General features: G+C 40.2%; 1 protein-coding gene across 2 annotated transcripts in view; it reads right to left on the reverse strand.

The window, feature by feature from the left end:
• LOC122789416 overlaps nt 1–11,978 on the reverse strand; it is a 1,105,687-nt gene extending 1,093,709 nt beyond the window's left edge. Inside the window, exon 1 of one of the 2 annotated variants that reach the window (XM_044056854.1) lies at nt 11,872–11,978. The gene's annotated coding sequence lies outside the window, so the exon portion shown is untranslated. Of the gene's footprint in view, nt 1–11,667; nt 11,799–11,871 lie in introns of those variants that run through there. The other variant, XM_044056855.1, reaches the window with a different exon arrangement.
• Between the last annotated feature and the right edge of the window lie 5,994 nt (nt 11,979–17,972).

Below are 17,972 nucleotides of genomic sequence, written 5' to 3' on the forward strand. Positions count from 1 at the left end.
GGGGATGTTAAGTTGTAGAATTTTTAAGGACCACTTCTTTGAATACTTGAAAACTCTAACAGAAGTAAAAAATGTATTTATTTTTCATCATATCTTAACATTCTATAGACTATGACTGCATCAAAAAGATCTTCTTGTTATACTTCAATTTCTTATACCCCAAAATGGCTATCATAGGGAAATGCTATACTGATATGATTTTGTTTCCCGTTTTCCCTGTTGTGTTGTTTTCCTTCCAAAATGCAGTTGGAGTCCCTTTAATATGACATAAGGACATCAAAAATTAGTTTACTACTATCTATATAGCTAGATCAATATTGCATTAATGATGGTCTTATAAAAGCAGTGTCACTGCTTCTTTTAAACGTTACACAAAAAAGCAAACTGAGCCACCAAGTACGGCAAAAAAATTTACTGGCGTTCTGGTACCTCAGCTCAATGCCTTCAGAGGAATAACTTTTCACACACCAAGCTCTCTTTTTATACACATTCTCAATGCACACAATTGAATAATCAAGTGATAATTATGCAGCTCTTAAAGAACTGCATCCCATGATCATCCAAATAAATGCATATGAACAGAGTAAACACAGATGCATACATTCAAAAATAAGTTAAACACTCAAATTGACATCTAAACTTAAACCTCTAGGTGTAAAGTGTCCTATAATTTAATATAAATCTAAATTGCCAACTGTAACTTCTGTGCAAAACTGCTCCCACCCACTAACTGTGGTTTTGCCAACACACTAAAAACAAACTATTTTCATGTCCCCCATGTGCCTTATAAAAATGATCTACAATGGGGCTGTCCATCTGCTTGTTTCAAACATCACGCAAATGTTTCAAAACACGAACTTTAACCATTCGCTTAGTCTGATCAATGTACCATTTGGGGGGGGGGGTCAGCATCCACAGCCCACTATATAAACCACTCCACAAGAGCGACAATCAAACCCATCAGTAGCCACATACATTTTACCATTAATTCTAGTCAGAAATGTTACTAATCCTCACCACTGAAAACCATTCAGTGTGTCACGCTTTCTAGAGGAAATCTACATTTAAAATATTATTCCAGCCAGGCTTTTAATTACTGTATTTCAGTATTAAAATCAAATTTAATACAGTGTTTATAGTATAGGGTACAGTATTTGTCAGGTCTATTTTTAATATTAACTCTTAAGCAATCAGAAACTACACTTACCTGGCATCTACCAATCCCCATGAGTGTCTGTTTACTAAGAGTTCACTGTACTTCTTTAGAAAAGAATACCACAAGAATAAAAAGACAAAATCTCCTCAACAACCCTATTCTGTTCTATAGCTAATACACATAAGTCCCCTTTGCTATTTAGAATAAGCGCCATTATGACAATTTCCATGATTTACAAAAAAAAGTGATCAGGTTGATGGGTCAAAACGTGTTTAGGTCTCAGAATATTCTCCCTTTTGTGTACTGGTAGCCTATCACCCTGAGTTAAGGACATTTCCACATGCTAACATTTAATTAAGGGACTAATAGGGTGTTTGGTTTTCCTTGATTTTGTGTAGAAAATCCTTGGGTATGTTGTCTGGTTCCATAAAACTTAAGATTTTAATTTTACTTGGTGCAGATCAGGTAGTTATATAACCAATGTCTTCTCTACTGTAGTTAAACATATTTCTTTACTTATTGTGAAGTTTGAATATTTTTTGTACATACATTTGTTATATCCTGTGGCTAGACTATCAGTTCATTGCTTACATTCACAACTATTCCATTCCACTTTCAGATGTAATTAAAGAATACCTTGCAAAACACAGCATACTGCTAACACTCTGAAACCAAGAGAAAAATAACCTTGTTACAGCGAGGCTCATACTTACTGTGATGCAACAAGCCTGTTGTAGACAGGTTTGTACATATGAACCTTGCTATTACGTCTAAGTGAACTTCACACTGCAATACACACATACAGTCACCATGGAACTGCATGGGAATCCAACAGTTGCAGTACCTTACACTGCCAGACAAATGGAAGCCATAGGCCAGGTGCACTACTAATCAGCCAACAATTTTAAGAGAGGTTATAAAACTGCATTTAACACAAGAAAACTGTAAGGTCTTCAATCATATTTGTTATGTATATTTGAAAAATATTCTAGAAATTCACCTCTCGAGCTATATATGCAAGGTGAATTTCTCAAATCTTTTTCTGGAATACATAACTTAGTTTAATGAAAGATCTAATCATAATTCTCCTTCTCCTCCTTTCAACCATTTAAGATCATGTCGATAGTTAGACCTAGAAGATTTGATATGCTTCTTTGATTTCAGACATTCCTATTAGTCCCATCTTATCAGCTCTATCAGTGTAGAGAGCGCATTTGGGAAGGACAACCCCATAGACTCAAACTTGTTCTGTTTTCTCCCTCGCCACTTAAAGATGTTTTTACACTTTCAGCTGCTCTTACTTTAACTATATTCTACCTACTTTATTACCTTATTTTGCTGTTCTGTGTTCAAGTGCTTTTATTCTGCATTTATTACTGCTCATTAGTAACCTGATTAAATGTATCTGGTATTCTAAGCATCTTAGTTTTGGTTTTAGCACTTGTGCTTCAGGACAGTTATTTTACATTTAAGGTTTTTATGGTCTACACTTGTGGACAAACCCTTATCAAAACCCACTCTGCATAAGTCCACTAAGTATTCAGAACAAAAAAAAAAAAAAAAAAAAAAAAACGGCAGCCTCGGAAAGACCAATAAGCATACAAATTCACTAAAAACTTCCAAGCGGAACACATTTATTGATAAAAATACAAACTAGTTAAGCGCTTTCACTCATAAAACAGAGCTTCATCAGAACATCCTTTATGGATAAAAAACATTTAAATACAAGAACTGGCGGCAAAACTATACTCTACCTTTCCTTCCTTAAAGAAATACAACAAACAGAACACTATGTCTGGACAATACCCACCAGTTTCTCCAGCCAGCCTGGTCAACACAGATATACTGAGACAGTGTAGCAACTGCCTCGTTTTCACTGACAGTCCTCTTCTCCTAGCACATAATTCTTCTACTAGCAAGAAATGCATCTACATCAGTTACCTGAAATCCATGCTGTCTCACGCCAGTCAGTACTCCTGAAAGATAAGATTGCCAGCACAAAACACCACATCACAGCCAAGCACAACACACACACACCTATGCAGGGGTCTTCAATAAAAACTTACCTAAACAACAGAGATCCTCAAAACACGCACAAACATTCCACACAGTAGACAACACACCAGTCTCTCTCAAACATAGCCCATTAGGCATAACAATAAACCAACACAGCACATAAGGCACAACAATAAACCAAACATACTAGTCATTGGTGACTCAACTGTGACACACTGATGTCCCCCTCACCAGACTCAACAAAGAGAAGGTCACAGTCAGTTTAGTGTCAAGTGCCAGAATCCACCACATCATGCACACACTTAAGTTTCTCCACAAGAAGTAGAAGTATGACTTTGTCAATGTCCATGTTGGTGTGAATGACTTGGGACATACCACTCTGGACAATATGAAGAGAGACGTGATTGAGCTCTCAGAGTACATGTCCAAAGCAGGTATGACCCTAGCCCTAAGCAGTATTCTACCTTCACCAAAAATGATACCACAATACTAACAAAAAATAAATTGACTTCAACAATTGGTTTAGTTTCTGGTGTCTCTATCTAAGGTGATCCAGTATGTCTGCCTGGGATGACATGGTTGACAGGCTTCGATGCTTTGACAAAGATGGCCTCCACATGTCACCCCTGGGGTGACAGATCCTGGCCAAGGCTCTTGTCTTCCTCATTGTGCCTTTTTTTTAGACTATGTCCCAAATACAAATCTTCTAACATAAAAGATCAGTCAAAAAAACAAAAAACAAAACAAAGGTCATGCTGCTTAATGCTAGGAGCCTTAACCTGAAAATCCACTCTATGGAGGCTCTCCTCACACTGGAAAATGCCGATATCTGCACAGAAACTTGGTTCGGGGCTGCAGAGAGCACCTCTGCCAGGCTATACCTCATGCCACACTTTCCAACCCCAAAACTAGGGTGGAAAGACTAAGGGTGGTGGAGTCCATCTTTATTAAGGACAGGCACACCTCTAGACTGGCTTGCCAGCATGACGCCCTGGAATTATTCCAGGTGCAACTGACAGTTGTCAAGACACCCATCCAAATATAGCCAGCAACAGACCCCTTTCCTGGACTTACTTGACTCCAAAGTAACCCCCAACATCCTGATCCTTGGTGACTTCAACTATCCTACCATAGACTGGGTGAACTATTCCTGCATTAATGCACTCACCCAATGATAATTTGACTTAATCTGTTCTAATGCACTAGACCAGCTCATCCCCCACAAGGAGAGATATCATTCTGGACTTGGTTCTCACCAACATGGATAACTGCTGCACCACTCCCATAGTTATGTTCTTCCCTGGTGAGATCAGATCATCGGTCTGCTTCATTTGAAGTTTCTATCCCACACCAGCCTTAATCAGGCTAAAAAACTTATCAAAATCCAACTGTAACCCCCCAAGGGAGGATCAGTAGCTTCACACCGCCACCCACCTCAGAGGATGCAGACAACTACGCTGAACAGTACGCCAATGCAGTATACAAGCACCTGTACAACTGCATGGACTCAGCCATACCCAAAAGAACTAAAACCTGCTCATCAAGGATATGACCCTATCTGGTGGACATCCTCAATCAACAGGCTTTACAACAAAAGGAAGAAACTGTTGTCAAAGGGTAAAAAAATAAATAAATAAAAATCCAAATTTGAAAAACTCCCTCCTCAACAAGCAAATCAGATCACTAGTGAAAACCTCCAAAGCCAATTATGAATCTAAACAGAAAACAACAAATCCTTCTTCAGTTATACCGGGAACCTCCATAGCAAAGGCCAAGTTTTGTTCCAAATTAGTACTGAGTTAGCCAACCTGCTAACTGATAGGTTCAGTGCAAATTTCACCCCCTACCCCCCCTAAAGACCCATTCAACATCCCTGATATAACGTGTTACAGGCCCTATCCAAGGCAAGGACCTGAGAGTATCCCAGGCTGTATTCTGCACCATCTCCAGCAAGAACTAGCTTCATCACTGCGCACCCTATTCAACCACAGCCTAATTACAGGCTTCATTCCAGCAGACTGGAGAACTGCCATTGTCATCCCCTTGCACAAAGGTGGTGCCACCACTGATCTGGGAAACTATCACCCCAGTAACTTGACAAGTCTGATCTGTAACGCCATGGAGCGTATTCTTATGGATCTCATAAATAAGGACATAGTCAATCTCCAAGCACTTGACCCCACCCAATTCAATTCAAAGGCACCTGCCTGTTTAAACTGGTCGACTTATTTCACACTGTCACCAAGGACCTGGATGAGGGAAAGTCAGTACATACAGTTTACCTTGACTTGGCCAAGGCCTTTGACAAAATCCCCACTCAGGCATCATCGAAAAGATAACACAACTTTGAGTAAATCCCTATCTTGTCAGGTGGGTGGCCAACTGGCTCACTAATAGGACCCACAAGGTCAAAATAGGCACAACCACCTCTGACAGCAAGCCTGTCACTAGTGTCATTTCCAGGGATCTTCCTGGGACCCCTACTCTTTGGCACCTACTGCTCAGATGCCCAGGCAAAGACAGAGGGCCTGTACCTAACCAAGCTGCAGATATCCAAGTTGGGTGCTGTCATGGACTCCTCAAATGATGTTAACGCATCATCTCTCAGCAACAAATAACTGGTGCCAAAATCATGATCTTATGTTCAACTCAAAAAAATGTATCATACAATTCGGCAAAAACATGTCTCCTACTGATTACCACATCAATGGCAACACCCTAAGCACACAACCTGTGTTGACAGACCTGGGTACACAGGTTAACAATCTGTCATTCAACAGTCATGTAGTGGTAGTAGTCAGAAAAGCCTTTTACTTGGCTCATCCCATTAAGCAAAAGGGATTGCATCCAGAAAAAAGTTTAACTCTCTGTACTCCTCCCTCATAATGACCCATTTGGTATGTACCTCTCCAGACACCTGCACCAATGGGAAAGGCCACAGAAATACCTCAAAGAGAATCCATGGCCTCCAACACCTGTCCAATGCAGACAGGCTCAAATCACTATCGGTCATCTCTGTATCATACAGATTGCTCAGAGGTGAGCTGCGTCTCACCTCTGAAGTCTGAAGAGTGCTTTCTGACAGCAGTTGCAGGACCTTCTAGATAAAGCAGGAAAACATGAATTTGTGTTGATAATGGATGACTAGCATACACATATCGGGACAGACAGAAAAGGATACATGGACTGTCTGCGTCCACATGGGTGGGGTAACAGGAATAAAGAAAAAGCCATTCTAGATGTCTGTCTGGCAAATGGCTTGATAACAGCCAACACATGGTTCAGAAAGAGAATCACAAGATCACGTGCAGTAGTATCCAACATGCAACTCAGGTAGACTTCCTCCTAGTAAGGAAAAGGCACTGGGGTAGAATCTATGATTGCAAAGTCATTCCCAGTGAAACATTCGGCCCACAGCATAAACCACTAGTTGCCACAATCAGCTGCAAGCAGCTGTCGGAGAAGGCTCCAAGGTTAACAGAGACCAAGCTGAAGACCTGGAAGTTGACTGGAGAGAAAGTACAACAATTCAAGGAATTACTCAGGGCTCTAGCACCCCAAGAAGAGGAGGTGGAGTTGAACAAAAATGGCAGCACCTAAAAACAGTATGTAATAGGACTACAGAAAAGATATGTGGCAGAGTCAGACATGGAAATAAGGTACATAAGGAAAGCTGGTGGTGGAATGTAGAAGTCCAGGAAGTCATTAAAAGAAAGGAATGTACGAAGTGGGAGATAGAAAAGACCGAGTAGACTAAGAAGGACTACTGGTTGGCTAAGAAAGAAGTTCCAATAGCAAAGAATAGGGCATCAGAGGCACTCTCCCATCTTCTGGAATGCGACTCAGTAAGTGGCACAAAGAAACTATATCAGGTTATAAGGCAAAGACAGAAAGATAAAGAAGATAGACACCCTTCATAAGGGATCCCAACAACCTGCTCACCAGTCCACATGTCAAAGGCAGACAGAAGGAGTACTTCCAGCAGCTTCTGAATGAAGAAAACCCCACCAAAGCTGTACTGCCCCAGAAACAGCCACCGATGAGAGAAGAGGAGGAGCCCACCCTAGAAGAACAGCACTAAAGACAATGAAGTCAGGGAAAGCAGCAGGCTCAGATGCAATCACAACAGATATGATAAAGATGCTGGATTAGACTGGGGAGAAATGGCTCCCAAGGGTTCTCATAGCAGTGTGGAGAGAAAGGCACATCCCAGATGACTGCAGAATAAGCATACTCATGCCAGTGTACAAAAACAAAGGGGACATCCAGAACTGTGGGCAGTACAGAAGCATTAAACTATCACATTGCATGAAAGTTCTGGAGAGAGTGACTGATAAACAGATACGCAGAGTACTACAAGGTAAGATGGAAGATTAACAGTTCAGATTCAGATCAGGATGCAGCACAAGTAAACCAATGTTTGCAGTGAGAGATACTTGAGAAGAAGCTAGAAATGAGAGTACATCTAGGCATTCCTAGACTTGGAGGAAAACATATGACAAGGTCCCAAGAGAGCTGATCTGCACAGTACTGCGGTGGTTTGAAGTCCCAGAAACACTGGTAGAATTAGTGCAGGCTATGTACATGGACCCAATGACTACGAACAGTGTTCTGCCTCACAGAGGGGTTCCCAGTGGGAGTGGCTGTACACCAGGGTTCTGCTCTGAACCCACTGCTGTTCATACTGGTGAAGGACTACATCAGGAAACCGGTCAGAGGGGACAGATCAACAAATCTGCTGTATGCAGATAATGTGGCATTACAGGCAGACTGAGCCAGAACTTCAGCAAAGGATAGGAGAATGGAATGCAAAACTGAAGGCACACGAGATGAAACTAAGCACAAATAAGACTGTGGTAATGGTAGCAACCTGAGGAAATCAGAAGAAGCTGAGAATAGATACAGAAGGGAAGATACTAGAACAGGTAAACAGCTTCAAGTATCTGGGATGAGTGGTTGAGGAGAAGGGAAGTCTGAATGAAGAGGTCAAAGTTATAATCAGAGGGGCTGCAGCCAAGTGGCATAGAGAGTCAGGTGTAGTCTATGACAGAAGAATGCCAAGAGCTGAAAAGTAAGGTGTACAAGACAGTGGTGCGACCAGTACTACTATATGGTACAGAAACCTGGGCAGTAAAGGCAGAACAGTTGAAGAAGCTAGAGGTGATGGAAATTAAGTGCCTGAGAAGGGTGGTACGATGCACCCTATGGGACAGATGAAGAAATGAAGACATAAGAGCAAAAGCCAAAGTAGCTCCAATTGCAGAAAAGATCAAAGCAATCAGATTACTGTGGTTTGGACGCATGCAGAAAAGCAGAAGACAATCTGGTGAGGAAGGTTTGGGACAGACAGGAAGAAACTAAGAGGAAGCGAGAACATCCAGCAAAGAGGTGGATGGATTGTGTGAAAGAAGATCTGTGATAGGCATGAGTGTTGAAGATGGCAGGAATGTAGCACTGAATCGAGACAGCTGGTGACAGTTAACATGATGCGTCGACCCCATACAGAAAAAAAATGGGAAAAAGGGGACGGATGATGAAGTGTTTCGCCTACAAGGCAATATCGGACCCTACTCTATTGGAGATGCTCCATATCCACAAGTAACTCCTTGTGCATTACTCGCTCGAAAGGCCTAAATCTAATATACATCAACAAAACCTGCTGGAGAGACAGGTTTGTCTCCTAGAAGCTACCCTGCCTCTGGAATAGACTTCCCATACATAGAGTACCTCACTGACCCTCGTCAAGCACAACCTTGATGAGTGAATGGGAAACCACAAATTTGTCCCAGGGGTTTCACCTTTGTCCTTCACTAACAGGGGTGACAAAGTGCTGACTGAGGTTTCATTTTTGGGGAAAAACTTTTGGCTAGGCTTGTAAGGGGCTCAGGGCCATTAGCCTAGTAACCTCCTGTGATCCTATTAAAAAAAAAAAAAAAAAAAAAAAGTAGTTCCAGCTGAGTTCACAGTTAAGATGAGGGTTAAGTACTACCACTTTTTCTGATGATTATCTTATTTTGTGAATTCAATAAAGGCTTTCCTTTATTGAATTTACCTATATACTCATATCCAATTATTGTGCACTTACGCAGACCTTAATAGCACAGAGCTCACAGTAACCCAAGCAAACATATTTGGGCCGGTGAGGACAGTATCCAAATCTGTCTTTACAAGAATGTTCAAAAATCTGAGCAATTTATTTTTAAATGCATCTCACTATACTCAAACTAAAGATGGGGTATCATAACCTGGGTTGATAACAGTGGGCACAAACATGGGTGGGGAGCAAAAAGATGATCAGTTTTGTTAGTATGACAATTAAGATAACTGCCATAATCAACTAGATTCCATGCTGTTTATTCCACTCTATTGTTGATTACCACACACTGTAAAAGTTTGTGGATATCTGATGCAGAGTATTTTGCAAAGTCAGGATAATTAAAATCACCTATAGCAATCTTATTTTAATTGATTTTTCATCCCGAAGCTTAATAAGGAATGCCTCCTGCTCTGCTGGGAACAGAGATGGTGTACAGACTCGCATAAAGGGTTATGATGTAGTCTACAATTATAACTCACTTATGTTTTTTTTTTTTTTTTTTTGAGAAACTGATGTCACAAAATGTATCTGAAGCTCATTATGTAAATCAACATCCAATTTGAGAATATATAATTACATTATTTGTAGTACAAACACTTTAGATACTACAAAATGCTAGGACTTACAGAAATATCTAAAGCTGTCAGTACTACAAACAATATAGTTGTAGAGTGATTTACAACTTTTAAAGCAGTTCACATACTAAGCACTGCCACAAAAACAGCATCCAGAAGTGAAGAGTGCATATGATAGACCAATAGATATAAAAGCTGTTAAGGCACTTCACTGCCACACTTTTGTTTCAGTTCTTTGTGTGGGTGTTAAAGCATGAAGTGTAGTACAGCTTTTAAAGCTGCCACAGCTTTCAAGGCTATGATGTAATGGCTACTGTGATGAGGCTACAGTATAACAGCTTTGAAAGTTGCATGACAAAACTTAAGCATTTACTTGACCTTCGAAAAACGCACAAGAATTTTTTTTCAACTTTGGATAATTAGTATACATTCCACAAACTACAAATTTATGTTCGGTACTACTGCATGAACATTTTCTTGTTTATGCCTTTGTTTCAATTTACTATTTTGTTACATTTCATTTAGCATTAACACTGAAATACTTGATCCCCTCCTTTGTTTATTTTTCTTTACTGTCTTTATAATGGAATATATTTTTCTGCCATTTCTTAAAAAAAAAAAAAAAAAAAAACCCCAAGGGAAGCAAAAGTATAACTGCTTTGTTTGAATTTTGATAAATGAATCTCACGTACTTCACATAAAAGACGATGTAATGTACCACTCAATTATTGCAGACATTCTTGCTTATCTTTCTAGTAATTTACTTCGCTTCCTCTCTCCCTTACCTTAAGTAAATCGTTAGCATTCAGCATCGATGAATATTGGTATTTTTTGAGGGGGGGGGACAAGACAACGAGTGCAGTACATAATCATAAACATTCCAACTGTGTGATTAGTGCTTAATTTGAGGAGTCTTCACCTTTTTTAGTTAGTTGGGGGTAGGGGGTTTAGCCCACTAACTACACCCCAATATGCCCTCAACAGCATGCTACCATTATGGCCTGTGATTTGCACCTAAAACAGTGAACTTTTATCCTATTTTTCTCACACCCTTTAGATAATAATTTGAAATGAAAACCGTTCATGTAGTAAAAGAAGACGGACGGTGGAGTACTTCAACTTTGTGTAATTCATGGTGTGTCCATCCAACACTTAGCAATCAAGAGCTGTGCCACACGGTACTATTTCCAAAAATAAATAAGAAAATGTCAAACCAGTTAAGCTTTTCAGAAAACAGCAGGGTGTGGTGTCGCGTCGTTAGACTTAAGCTGGCAACAGTATAGCCGCTCAAACAACGTGCGACTGACAGCAGAAGATGAAAACAAAGCTTAACACAAATAAATATGTAGCTCTCTGCATTATTTAATCCCTGCTACTGCCCATGTGCCTTCCTTAACTAGACAAGTGCCTCCTAGTATTACGGGGCGAAAGTGACTACTGCACTAAAACTTAGAGTTTTCACCTGTCCCTCTTTACGCAGGGTACTCCATATCTGAGCAACTGTTTCCCGCTTAGAAATATGAATAAAAGCATTTCTTAAGCTGTTCGCTAATTGAAGCCCAATACAATTACTTCGTGTCTGAAACACCATTGTACCAAACAACTTCAAATTCCCCAAAAGTAAGCTTCTTCTATGTCAAGAAAATGACGTAAATTTCATCGCCTTTGTGGCTTCCTGCAAAATGCCATGCTTCCATTAAAAAATGTCTTAATTTAGGCACCTAAAAGGGTGACAACCCCAACCAAACAATTCAGCCAAACAGCCCTGCCACAGACAGTTACAAAGAGTGGAATAAAGTGGCCCATATGATGTGTTCAATTACCTTACTCGAGGGCACAAACGTTTCCAAGGACGCAGCGACTAATACATGCTATTTACATTTAATCACAAAAATAAAACAAGAGTAACGCACACCATTACTTTTATGGTTATGCTTTATTTTTAATAACTACTTAGACGCAGCCTTTATTTACTCAGCAAAATATTTCCGTAAACAGTCTGGTTTGGTATAATAAAAAAAACATACCCTGCACTGCCCTCCTGCAAACTATTGGCCAACTTAAGAAAATTCTCCCAAAACAGTGACCGTCTATTTTCCTGAATTGCATTTACAGAAGCCCTCCCCTTCTCTCTGCCTTCCCCTTTTACGCATTTTTTACTTTCACTGTTTTTCAACGTGCTGTAACTCTGCAAGCATGCACGCGCTTTTGGTTGTTATATAACCCTGTTGCTCGTGCCCGAGGAACCGAGTCCAGATTCAGAGAATTATTTTTAGTCAGGATAGAAAGAAGGTGTAAACTTAGCTGTTAAATGTCGCATGTTCTGACGTTGCATGATCCTGAAAGGCACGTGTAGTTTACATCACTGTGTTTGTACCTCACGTGACAAATATTTATATAATATTTGAAAGGTAGCGTGCAAAGGAGGCGGTCGAAGGAAAAATATCCAAAATTAGTTGCACTAATTCACTTAGAAAGATAATGGTTTTGCATCAATGAATATTTCCTGAAGAACTGGAAGTATGAATGAAACTGTAATATCGGTCATTACTGATTGACTGTAATCCTCAGTATACGTGTGTGTGTGTGTGTTAGAAAAATATATGGGCTTTGTTGAAGTGTACAAACTCACCAGCCGTTTTGTGCAGGAATGGACGTGATCAGACTGACTGGCGTGCCTAAGATCTCGGAATTGGTATATTTAAGCGATGTATGTGAGAAGGAAAACAAATTTATATTTGTGTGGTAGTGCAGAGTCACCGTGCGACTGCTATATTATGCACCAGATCACTGAGTTCCGGGTACCAGTTGTATGCGGTTTTTGAGTAATGACTTGAGATGGCTGCAGCACGTAAATACAAGAATGCAAGTTTTGTTAAACTGCCATGCACATTTTTATTAACTTTTGCAGTGAGATTTCGTGCAGAAGTGGGCGTGTCGCAAATTGAGTGACAACCCAGTCTGCATATATAATTAGCCATCAAGCAATGGCGTGTGCATACATAATGTGAGAATATTAACGTTTCTCCATGGAATCTTGGCTTTAGGCTCAAAAAAAGCTGGCTACTTCTACGTTTCTGCTATGTCATTCAACAGTGCAAGTAATCCTTTCCTGTTAAAAACCATTTCAGCAAAATATTTGGGAACGTATGGCTTAGCCAGCTATTTTCCATTCAAGTCTTACATAAATACAGTGGTCTTTACTACCGGTCAGTCCTTTCTGCCAAATGAGGTACCTTCTGCGGTGATATTGTACTTGAGGGCCGCACCACTTAGTTTCACGCAGAATTGGGCTTGTCACGAATTGAGTGACAGATGCGTTGGACCCGGGCTGTGCAATAGTCTGTAAATTACGAAAAATTGGCCTGTGACAGTCCTATTCTCAAAACAATCGTTTCATTGTGCGTTGAGTCAAACAGAACTAATTCAGGAAGTTTTATAAAACATCAATACTCGGCGGCTTTTACAAGTATAGCTGTATTAATCGCTATTATAAATAAGCCAGACTTCATGCTACATTTTTAAAAGTCTTATCTATTACATTTACCTTTATATATATATATATATATATATGTTCTGGTCCGGTCTCTAAAGAAAAAAAAAAGTGGGTACGAATGTGTGTGCGTGTGGAAGCTGAAATAACCAGTAATAAAAGAAGTGGACATAAGGGTGTAGAAAGAAAGTACCACAGTCTAACCTAAAGCTTCCTCCTCTGGGTCACAACGTGGAGCACAGTGTGCTAATAAAATAACCGTATTCAGAATAAGCACAGATGTAATCATTTTTTGGCAATATTGTACTTGTAAGGACTCCCCTTGTAAAAGTATTGTTTTCTTTTTACATTTTGTTGTACGTTCGGAGGGAATGCATATTCATGAATGACATATCATGGGGTGGGTTTTGGGCAGGGCTTGCTACTGCGCATTTGGTGAGGCCCTCAAGTACAATATCACCCCTTCCGCTACCCTTAGACTATCCATTTAAGGTAATGTAATGTGTTATACATCACATTACACGAATAAGCTGTCAGGAGAAAACATATTTTCTCTAGTATGTTGGAGTGTTACTGCTAGTCTAAGGCAGCTCCTTTTCATCTTACATCCTGTCTAACAAGGAATACCAGATTGTTTAAAAAAAAAAAAAACTCATCTGCCTTGGCCTGTACCTTCCATTCATATGATTGACTGAACCCACCAGCCCACTCCTTGAAGTTCTCGTATCTACATTAAACTGTCTACCTTTGTTCTCCATCTCCTGAGCGTGGCTCTTCCTTATCACACTGCTGTTACTTTTAATTGTGATTCTCTCACACTTCTTTTTAGTGCATCGAGTACCTTATAGCATATATATTCTGTTGTCTCTCCCATCTTTTCTTTGAAACTGTTAGCTTTTCCCCATATATTATATCCTCTGATCCCTTTACTGTCCTTGTTGTACACACTATTTCTAGCACTCTAATTGTAATGTTGGGAATTACTGATATTGGTAATGCTTTACTGTTTTATTTATTACGTCAGTGCACTTGTTTTCTTTTTTTGACATCTGATGGTACATTCGGAGGGAATGCATATACATGAATGACATCACAGGGGTAGGTTTTGAGCAGGGCTTACTACTGCGCATCTTGTGAGGCCCTCAAGTAAAATATCGCTACTTTTGCATCAACTTTCTTTTAGTGGATTTCTTTATATTTAGAGTTACCACCTGTCCCACTTTGCGAGGGACAGTCCCTCTTTGGGCAGTTGTATCCTGCGGAAAAAAACTAAAAAAATGACAAATGTTCTGAGATTTTAGGACAAAAAATATTCAGAAATGTTTTTAATAGCATAAAACAGTTATTTTTAATCTAAAACGCCTAAATGTTATTAAGAAATAGCATAAGCAACTCAAATGCTATAAGAGTAAGCTTTTACTTTGGCAAACAAGTAAAGTCCTGTCCTTTACCCTGGCTGTAGGCACGGTTTTGTCCTGCAAAATTTCACTTTGGGGATTTGAAAAGGTAGCAACCCTATTTATATTTACATAGAGTTAACAGGTTTGCAGTATGTGCTTGCTGATCCCAATGATATTCATGCTGACGACAAACACAGAAAAATATTTATTTATGACTGCAAGGTAATGTCACCCTGCAGCTGGGTGAAGGGTGTGGTTATATATGTACATAAATATACACACACCATGGACAAGGCAAAATCGTGAACAACTGAGTGTTTTGCCCCCCCCATCCCAAGTAAACAAGTGCCTCTTGTCACACGCTGCCATTTTAAGAATGGTTGTCACAAACTGCATCTATAGATCTATCTATCCACAACCCCTTTTTCCCATTTTTGCACATAGGTTGTCACTTCAACAATGAGAATTTTACAAAATGCAATTATGGACGATGATTTATTCCCCCACCCCAGTTCTTGGGGAAAAAAAAAATTCCCATTTGCCATATACTGATGTTTTTTAAGAATGGCAGTAAAACTGAATTGTGTGTTTAATAAGGGAGATGTAAGTATAGTGCTGATTTAACTTGGAAATAAAGATGAGGTACCACCATACATATTAATGGGGCTGGGCAGAAGTATACTTTCAGTCTAATATAGCAAGTAAAATTAGTTGTAAAGCCTGAGTGAATCTGAGGTAATCGTAGGTGGTACAGTGCAGTTAACACGCGTCTTCTAAGAAAGTTCTTTTTCAATGAGAAAGGGAACTTAATGACTCAAGTACAGATAAGTCCTTTGTAACTGGGTATAGGGCTGCTCAAATCCCTTGAGCTTCATCTTGGCAAACTTTTTGTTTCTATGTGTTTTTGCCTCTGTGTCTGCCAACATTCAAGTTTCCCCCTATCAATCTTATGCCTGTTCTTGCTTCATACTGCATACTAACAGAATGGAAGTAGGAAGTTACCATCACTGAGTCAGCCATGGAGGTCATTTGTGCCCCTACTGCCATTCCATTAATGAGGAAATTTCTGTTAAGATCCTTATGCCCATTTTTGCTGGTTGCTGTGACCATGTGTCACTGCTAGACATACTAACTACCTTGTGCATATATATGCTTCCACTCATATGCCAATTATGGTTACCACCACCATACTGGAATCACTAAGCCCATGTCCTTGATCTGGGCCTTTTCAGTTCCGTACAAGTCTCCACTTGCATGGCGGAATTGGTAGAATGAAACCACTGCTTCCTCACCCCCTGTCTCCCCTATCTGCTGTGCGAGCACCTAAGCAACTATTTGTGTTTGAGTATGCTGCATTGTATTCAGGGCTTGATCTGTGAGTTGTGCTCATCTTGACAAACAGAGAGAGAGTCAAACTGAAAAAGTTCACTAAAGTACTGCCAGTTAAACCAGTGAAGCTCAACCAGAGTGACCTTACTGGTTCAGCTGGGGAAACACTAACGTATTAAAAATGAAATTCTTTGATGAACTTGAACCTTTACCCCATACATTTTAAACCTGAAAAAATAAAGATCCCCTAAAATGAAATCTGATGTTGTAAATTATTTGCTCATACATTATAGATAGGACCTCGGTTCCATCCTTGGAACCGATACGGACGTTTTCCAGCTCGTGCAAGCCAAAAACTCTCAGCTAAGAACCTACCCACAATGCCCCTCTCCTAGATACTCCAGATCTCATTTGCCACATTCCTAGTCAGACGTGTTAACCATTTCTCTCAAAGCTAAGTAGTAAATTGTTGATTTTATGACAATTTTTTCTTCTAAATTACTACATTTTTAGTCAAGTTAACCTTTGTTCACTGCCGCCTATAACCTAGGCCTATTTCCTACCCTTTTCCTTGGTAATTTAATTTTTTACCCTTTTTGTTACTGTCCTTCTCTCCTGTCTTTGACAGGCCTTCCCTTTTTACTAGTGCTATTCCTTAACTAACATCGCTGGTATTTTAATATTTTATCTTTATATTTTAAACATTTTTATTATTATTACTATTTTATATATATATATATATATATATATATATATATATATATATATATATATATACAATTTTATCTTATTCTTTCTACAGGATAGCATTGTTTTCCTTACCATGTCAGACAAAGCTAAGTTGGGTTTTAAATAGTGTGACAAGTGTGGACATAAGATGCCTAAGTCAGATACACATGTCCGTTGTGTCTACTGTTTGGGCGTGGATCATATTAAAGCTGATTGTGACATTTGTGCTAGTTTTAGTAATCAGACACTAGCAGAACATTAGAATAAACTTATTTTAAAAGGTTTACTCAAGACAACTTTCTCAGAGGCTCTGTCTGGGTCAGAGGTCTCACTCCCTCCTAAGACCAAAAAAAATAAGGAAAAACGGAGTCACTTGGTTCCTGCATCCTGTCAGTTAGGGAACAGAGTCGGCTCCGTGCTTCACGCAGATCTCCTTGGCACCAGGATCTGTGTCCCCTCCCTCGGTGCCGACCATGGTATTTATTCCTATTTCGGTTCCAACCACTGACTTCGGTGCCGTCCTTGGTTCCCACATGGGCTCCGATGACTGTACATGCCTCGCACCATCCCGTCCATGGTGCCGACAGTCTCCTCGGCTCCATGGGCTCCGATGACTGTACATACCTTGGCACCATCCACAGCCACGGTGCTGACAGTTTCTTTGGCTCCAATATTCGAATACCTGCCAAGGACAAGATATTCTCCAACTTACGAACCTTTCTTGGGGCAGAGGTTTAGTCCCTTTCTAGAAAGACCTGATTCCCCTTCAGGAGCCTCCTTTAGATCCACTGGGAATTTTTATGAACTAGACCTAGTGCGGGTTGTGGATCAGCTTCTGGCAGCTAGGGTATTGCCCATTCCAGCTAGACCTTCTGTCCCTCCTGGCTCGGAATCCTTTATCTCATCTTCCCCTGCTTCTCCTCCTCCAGCATCCTCCCTTTTCCTGTTACCGATGTCCACTTCGGTACATACTGTCTCGGCTCCGACAGCAGTGTCTCCCCTGCCGGCACCAACCACCCTGGCTGCATCGGCTACGATGGAGCCGATGCTTTTTCGGAGCGGTCCTTGGACCGTCCATACCTTGGTACCTAATCCGGTGCCTATTTTCTCACTGGCACCATCTATGTCCATGGCTCTGATGGCTTCCAGTTCTCTTGGACCCCTCAACTGGAGGTGG

Source organism: Protopterus annectens, chromosome 14.part0, assembly GCF_019279795.1.
Source record: "Protopterus annectens isolate FY-2018-M chromosome 14.part0, PAN1.0, whole genome shotgun sequence".
NCBI classification, from domain to species: domain Eukaryota; kingdom Metazoa; phylum Chordata; order Ceratodontiformes; family Protopteridae; genus Protopterus; species Protopterus annectens.